The sequence below is a fragment of the Osmerus mordax genome, chromosome 12, assembly GCF_038355195.1.
Source record: "Osmerus mordax isolate fOsmMor3 chromosome 12, fOsmMor3.pri, whole genome shotgun sequence".
In the NCBI taxonomy this organism is placed as follows: Eukaryota; Metazoa; Chordata; class Actinopteri; order Osmeriformes; family Osmeridae; genus Osmerus; species Osmerus mordax.
Window position 1 is genome coordinate 8371476 of NC_090061.1, and position 8582 is coordinate 8380057.

Here is an 8582-nt window from a genome sequence, read left to right on the forward strand (position 1 = left end):
CTCAAACACACTCACAGGAGATGGATGGACACTCACTCAAACAGTTTTTGTTTCTCCTCCATGCAAACATACACACACACACACACGCACACACACACAAACACACACTGCACTCACACTAACACACAGTCAAGTGTTTGGTAAGGGTTACTAAATTGTGTAACCCTGGCCTTGGCTGTGTGAGTCACACCACCCAGAACAAAGACCCCATTACTGAGCCCTTCTCTCTCTCTCTCTCTCTCTCTCTCTCTCTCTCTCTCTCTCTCTCTCTCTCTCTCTCTCTCTCTCTCTCTCTCTCTCTCTCTCTCTCTCTCTCTCTCTCTCTCTCCTCTCTCTCTCTCTCTCTCTCTCTCTCCCTCCCTCTCTCTCTCTCTCTCTCTCTCTCTCTCTCTCTCTTTCTCTGCACCCCCCACCCCACTGCTGTCTCCCTCCAGCAAATTGATGTTTCCTGTCTTCTCTTCTTTTTCTGTCCATCCTCTCATTGAGTGTGTGTCTCGGAGGGTAGAGGGCGGCTGGTTGTGTCGTACATACCTCTGCCCTGACAACAAGCCTGAGACAAAGGCAGCAGAGCACCACAGTCCTGGAGACCAGGCGTCTCTGTCTTTATGGACGCACATTAATGTTGAGACTGGAAGCCTGCTGCTGCACTCCCCATCTCTCTCTCTCTGTATCTGTCACTCTCTCACACTTCCTCACACTCTCTCTCTCTCTCTATCTCATTCTCCCTCTCTTACACATACTCTCTTTATCACGCTCTCTCCATACCACCCCCACACCTCCACCCATAATATAGATATGTGCTTTTCCACACAAGGGTCGCTAGCCTGCTCCCTCTGTCCTGGCTCAGCTGAGTCTGAGTCAGTTTAGACCGGCTCCACATGAGCCAGCCGAGTAAGACTGTTTACCCCACAGCACTGCTAGGCACAGGCAGGCCGGTCATGGGTGACCTGGCTGAGCTGCGACACGGGCCACTGGACTGGCCGCAGATACCTGGGGACTGCCAATCATGATGACGGGTCTGTCCACCCGTCATCATTGGTCTGCTGGTAGCTTTGGGTCTAGCTCCTATCTGCTGGGAACAGACATTAAAGTGTCTGTCTGTGTGTGTGTGTGTGTGTGTGTGTGTGTATTGTGACATATGGTCCCAGGTCACCTTGGAGGGATGCTATGTTCCGAGCAGGTGGAGGCATAGGCCAGACCTACTGAGCTCTAGTCTTCCAACAGAACAGTACACATGGGGATAGGACTAATTATACACACCTGAATCAAGTTTTGTAATTAGCTGAGACCCATATAATGGCAGAGGATTCTGGTGGGGGGAGAGAGAGAGATGACTGGAAGAGGAGTGATATCGACTGGTAAAAGTACGATCTGTAATTTATGCTTATGTCAAGAGTATTGGTTAATTCGACGGATATCAGTTAGAGTGGAGGAAGTTGTGGACTATCTTCTTTTTTGGTCCATCCACCCCAATTTTGGTTCCCTTACGAGGAGGTTACTTTTTTTAATGAACTGTGTACATTGTTGTTCTCTTTTCCCTCGGGTCCTGGGAAAAGGACTGTTCTGTCGCACTTTAGAAAATAAACATAGCCCAACTGTGAGATTCTGCCTGGACAGTAGATTTGTTCCCAACAGACCGACAACACAAACCCAGAATCCCTGTGATCTGTCACAGTAGTATGTATTGTGGTGTAATGGATGGAGAAGCTGGGCCATTTGTGGTAATCAAATCAAATTTATTTGTATAGCCCTTTTTACACGCAAGCATGTCACAGAGGGCTTCACATACGCCCATAGAACTGCTCCTCAACCAACCTAAACCCTCAAGGAAGACAAGGAAAAACTGTCAACAGAAAAAAAAAAATGGAAGGTAAGCTGTAATAGCTGTGCCGGCTTGTGAGACCAGGCTTGATTACATTGCTGCTCTTGGGGTCAGACAAGTGTTGAAGACCTGACACTGATGGGCCATCAGTGTTTTGGTAAAACTAAAAATGTGCTTTTTTCTGGTGTTCCAAGTCAACCTGACAGTTGTTGTGTGACATGCGTCAAAAAGAGTGGAATGTTCCGGACACGGTCCATATATCTTGGACCAGAACAAGGTTTTTAAAGAACACCTGCTAAAGCAGCAAACACTAATGTGGCTGCACATGTTCGGGACAGTGGTCACAGGTGCAGGCTCTTAGTGCTGGTGTTTGGGAGCCTGGGCTGTCATATTTGTGCTGATTGGGGCAGTTCCAGGAGAAGAGTCAGTAGGCAGCTGGTGTTTTAGTGTTTTAGCTTTTAACAAGCAGCTCAGCAGTGGGAAGGGATCAATGCTACTTGTATTCTGTAACTAATTTACAGTTTAAAATATCTGAATTAAATAATGCTATAGATAAATATTCTATAGTGTGTGTAAGAGAGAGAGAGAGAGAGATTTTGTTGACTGCCAAACAAAAAGCATGTTGGGAAGGGAGTTGTCTGTTAACCCTTACCTACCTTCCATCTTTGCCTGTCTTAGTGATTGTTTCGAGGAACTCTTACAATCCCCCCCCCCACACACACACACACACACACACACATACAAGAATGCACATGTTTGTGGTCAAGCAGCAGACTCTGACCTCTTCTCCTCTCCTCTCCTCCATACCCTCCCTTATCCTTACTCATCTCCTTTCCGCACCTTTTTTCCTTCCATTTCCTCCCTCCCTTGTTCTTTTTCTGTGATACTCTACTTCTCTTTTCTGCTTTCCCGTGTTCCCCTCTTCTTTAATCTACTATTTAACAATTTTACCATCAAAAGTGGAATTAACTCATTGGTAGTGTGCTGCTCCCTGGTGGAAATGTATATTACTTCAACTGGAAATGATACCATTGCATCAAATACACTAGTGAGTTAGTTTTTTTACAATCACTTTGACACAAATTTCAGAACCTTGATGTCCTTTTTCAAAACTCTAGATAAAAAAAGTTCAAAACTGTCATGACTTGTAACACAGACGGTCACATGTTCAAAGCATAGCATTGTATCTTAATATCTTTAAAGACACCTTGTTCATGCAGAATCATTAGTTCAAATAACAAACTTATCATGAAATACCATAGGAACATTCACTTAGATCAGCCACACACAAGATGCCAATAGTTTCACCATGTAGTTGTTTGTACAATCATTAAATATTGTACAACAAAATGTGTGATACATTTACATTATTTATTCATTAAGCAGATGCTTTTATCCAAAGTGACTTCCAAGAGAGAGCTTTAGAAAAAGTGCATAGGTCAATGATCATAAACAACAAGATAGATCAGTTACAACTAACCAGCTAGAGCAACAAGTCCCTCAATAATTGTCAGTGTTCCTGGAGAAAATAGGCTAACATCTGATCCCACAAATCTTTTTTAAGCGCTGGTGTGCTCCCGGAACAAGTGCGTCTTTAGCCTTTTCTTGAAAGTGGAGAAACAGTCAGTATCTCTGATGGAGGTGGGGAGGTGATTCGACCATTGGGGGGCCAGATAGGAGAAGAGCTTGTGTTGGGAGCGGGCACTCTTGAGAGGTGGGGCCACCTGATGGTTGTCAAAAGAAGACCGTAGGTGGCAGGTGGGGGTGTAAGGCTGGAGGAGAGACTTGATGTAGTCAGGTGCAGTCCCGTTCACCGCTCGGAAGGTCTGTACCAGGGTCTCGAATCTGATGCTGGCCGTGATGGGTAGCCAGTGGAGGGAGATGAAGAGCGAGAAGCGACTTGCAGTGGTTCAACTTGGAGAGGACAAGTGCTTGGACTAGCAGCTGGGTGGAATACTCAGACAGATATCAATTTTTTTTTCTTTTCAATTTGTTTATTTAATCAAGAGGGACAGTGTACATTCATAAACATTAAAATGTAAATGCACCCAATTATAGCCAAAAGGCTAATTTCCATTGGCAGTCCCTCTGCCAGAGGGAAAAAGGCTATACAACCTAAAAAAAAAGGCATTAACGTATATCAAACATAACATTGACAATAAATAAATAAAAATATATAAAAAAATAAGAAACAATAAAATAAAATACAATCCCAATATACAAGTTCTACTGCTTACCCACTAGTGATCAAATTTTTGGTTATTTATCAACCATGTTTTGAAATTACTTTTAAAACAGTTGGATGAGGTTGATTCTCTAATGTTTTGAGGGAGATGGTTCTATTCCCGGGCTGACCTAATCGAGAAAACCGACTGTCCAAATACACTTTTTTTTAAAGGAATAACACAGTCTCCTCTTGCTGCCCCTCGAGTAGCACAGGTTGCTGGTGTTCTAAACTTGACTAGGCTGCATAGTGGTGGGGGGGCCAGGTTAAACCAGATTTTGAACATTAAACAGCAGTTCTTGAATGTGATCATGTTGTCCCAACTTAAAAGTCTGTATTTATGGAGGACTGAACAGTGATGGTGTGATTTAGGTTTTTTGTCAAGTATTTTGAGAGCCTGTTTGTAAAGAGACATTACTGGTTTAAGGGTAGTGGAGTTGGCAGTAGACCAGGTGGGTAAGCAGTAGTTAATATGAGATAAAAACAACGAGAACATGTACATTTTAGCAGCCTTGGTGGACATGTATCTCCTGATCTTCCGGATGTTGTAGAGGGTGAATCTACACGACCGGGAGACTGCAGCAATGTGGGGCCGTGAAGGTGAGCTAGTCATCCATGGTAACCCAGAGGTTCCTGGCAGAGGATGAAGGAGTCAACGTCGCAGATCCCAGGGTGATTGAGAGATCGTGGGAGATGGAGGGTTTGGCCGGGATGATGAGAAGTTCTGTTTTGGCGAGGTTCACCTGGAGGTGGTGCTCGGTCATCCAGGTCGAGATGTCTGTGCGGCAGGCCTCGATTCTAGCTGAGATGCCCGGATCAGTCGTGGGGAACAACAGGTACAGCTGCGTGTCGTCAGCATAGCAGTGGTAGGAGAAGCCATGGGATACATGTTTCATAAGATACTACATCACCATAAATGGACTAAGAGAGAATATTAAAGACAGTGGAATCATTGAGCAAAATCAGAAATGTATTGATGAAATACAATCAAATTACATTTCTTTGTTTTTTTCGTATCAAAGCAAACATAATTAGCTACAAAAGAAAACTATGGTACAGTACGTAAAACATGTAATGAAGTGTTCCTTACCTGGCTCAAAATACAAACAAACAAAGCGAAACAAAAGATTGATTACTGTTCTACATTGCCATCAACCCTATCTTGAGGATTTGGCTACAAGTTTTCATCCACATCGCAATGGATGTTTTCATTTGACAAACATCTCTAAAATAATCTCCGGGCATGGCGAGTCCAGGCCTGACACTGGTGTGCCATGATGTAACTGCATGCCTCATCCATGGCCTGGAGAAGGGTAACTTGTTCATTAGGGTGCCTATCATATACCTTCCACCTCCATGTGGAGGACAACATCCTCAATAGGGTTGAGGAAGGGAGAGTAGAGATTCTAGAGTTTTGAAAAAAGAAATTAGTGTCAGTGATTGTAAAAAACTGTATTAGTCACCAGATGATTCAAGCCTGATGCTGTTAGTCATTTCCTCTCAAGTGTGTGTGTTGTTTCTCCATGGGATTCCACCAGAAAAACAAATGTTTCATGCATTGTTTTCAAAGCCTCTGATTCCAAATGACTTGAGTGTGTGTGTATGCAAGCTTTCATACTGATGTGTATATATGTGTGTGTGCTTGTATGTGTGTGCACAAACACATATGTGCATGCAGTCATTACTATTCTGAAACGACTGTGTGTCTAAGACAGGGGGGTATGACGGAAAGACAAGAATTCAGGTCATTTCCTCTCATTTCCTCACCACTTCTAACCTTGTTTAACTAATGACTATATTATGACCTTCTCTAACAGCGTTGTCTGTGGTTACAGCTCGTCTGAATGACAAAAGGAGTTGTAGTAAACTGAGTTGTGGTAGTGTACTGAGTGGATTATTCAGTATTTCTTGTCAAATGAGAAGTCGAAAGAATCTCTCTGCTCGGATGTCTAGACGGTGTCTCCGTTGGGTGCGGCAGGGAGCCGCGGCGAGCAGAACCATTATGCCAAATTCAAGTATTACAATCATGTATTGTGTGAAATAAAGTATCAAGTAAATACTACAACTGAGTCCTCCTGCCTGAACCATGCTTGCACCAATTGAGCACGATGTCAATGGATCTCGTTATACTGAAACTTTCATGCTCTAAACTTGGAATAATGTTTGTCAGTTTCTATAAAACTATGCATTAAGAATAATGCAACAGTTACTTATAATTTTGAGCAGTAGTATCAATTGACAGATCATTGTAATGTAAGGAAACGACAGACATTTCAGATGTTATGTGTGAATTGCATTTTAAAATGGTGATACTTTGATGTTAAGTTGTGTCATTTTGAACAGATGATTATAGTTCAATGAACAAATGATCTAAGGTGAATGTGTATTGTATCCAAACAATTGAAAATTGTGTTAGCGTTTTGAAAAAATAGCATTTTGATCATCAGTTGTGAGTTTTGTGTCTAGAGCTTTGGAAAAGGACATCAAGGTTCTGAAATTAGTGTCAAAGCGATTGTAAAAAACTGTATTCCAGAACTGTAGGCATAACACCTAATGAGTCCTTTACAACTCTTTCATGTTTTCTCACTCTAAGTGGTACTGTTCTGGTTCCTATGTGTGGATGCCTCTTTGTTTGAGCTTCTGTGCATACATGTGTGTGCAGTACGTGCAGGGTGTTGTGCCTGTATTAGTGTAATTGTTTGCGTGTGTGCATGTGTGACTGCCTGCATGCCTCTGTGTGTTTGTGCGTGCAACATGGGTGTGTTTGTGTGCGTACTCGTTGCTATGAACCTGATTCACACAACACAGGTCCTCCAGGGAGGACTGGAGAGTAGGATGAAACAGAAAAGCTCAGTCGGGAATGTAGTGTTGTTTAGAGAGCAGATTAAAATCTTTTTAGATAATTTCAGAGAAGCTATGTAACAAACGTTTGAAACTGTTAACTGAGGAAATGTTTGCAAGGTCATTAAAGGTTCACAATCTCATGAGGAGCTAAAGACAAAGAGTACGGTACATAACAAATGCCTGCACTTTCTCCAACATTCAGTTCTCATACAAAGTGATTGAGATCACCATCAATTGTATGCTGTAAGACAAAATGTTACAGTAGTTCTCACATACTTATCATAATGTCCTGGAGACTGTTTGTTCCACTAGAAGATACTAAGTTCACAGTGTAAATTTCAAGTCATGTAATTCTTGGAGAAAGGTATCTCTGTTGGAATCCTTAACCTTTAACAAGTATCACCTCATTATGTACGTTTGATTCTCCTAGTATTCTCAATAAAGACCATTATTATTATTTATTTTTATCATAGCGTTTATACTAACCACATCCAGTCCAAGCCCTTTTGTCATGCAACAAACACACAATCATATTCTAATACCACTAGAGCAACATGTCAATAAATAAGAAGAAAAGTAACAAATAATAAAGTGATTTTAATTTTTGTCAAACTTGCTTAAAGTATATAAGTAGTTAGTAATAAATTACATTTAAATAACTTGATAGTAACATTCAATTTAAAATTCCCTAAAACATCCAAGAGGTCAAAAAGTCTTAGCAAACACTTGACACTTGAAACTGATTTAGTGTTCCATTGCACATGTAGAGATCCAAGTGGATTTGACCAGACTAAGCAATTTGGCAACCCTAGCATGACTTCAACCTATCCAGTCAACACTAATCTCCTAGATTGTGGAAGGAATGACTCGAGGGCTGTTTAGAAGGAAACCCCAGATTGGGTTTCTAATGGAAGAAGCTCTTTCTCCTTTGTGGTTTGTTGTAGAGGACATCATAGTGTAGCCATGCATTAGCCAACCACAGCGTCACCCTCAGAGAGGTCAAGGCAGTGTGGAAAGGTAGAGCCAAAACAGCACAGGCCGGGAGACCTGCAGTCGTACCCAGCGAGCCAGTGTCAGAGTCTGGGAGAGATTGAAGGCCAGCATGAGGCCCCAGGGCCTGGCAGAGCCAACAGGTCTGCAGAGCCAGGGGCTCCAGTAGAGCAAACATCCAGATAAAGGTGCAGGCAAGTCGGGCAAAATAAGAGGTCCGCACCCAACGTGTTTGCAGAGGCCAGTGGGAGACCAGAGAGGCCTCCAGCCCCAGCATTCCCAACAGTAAAAGAGAAGCCAGGTGATGGGCATCCAGGAATCCTTGACACAACATGTCGAGCTGCACCACAAGGCCCACCTGCGTCCCCAGGCCCACCTCCACTTCCAGGCCCACCTCCTTTTCTCGGTCGCCCTCTGCCACCAGGCCCACCTGAGTCCCCAGGCCCACCTGAGTCCCCAGGCCCACCTGCGTCCCCAGGCCCACCTGCGTCCCCAGGCCCACCTGCGTCCCCAGGCCCACCTCCATCCACAGGCCCACCTGCATGCCTAGCCCCAGTCCCCAGCGCAGCAGCACCAGAGCATCAGTGAGAGCCAGCTGTCTCAGCAGGACAGTGCTGGGCTTGGTGGAGGTGTGAGGGGAACGGAGCAGCAGGAGAGCCTGCAGGCTTAACGCACACCCTACCAGCAGGGGGAGCACCGCGC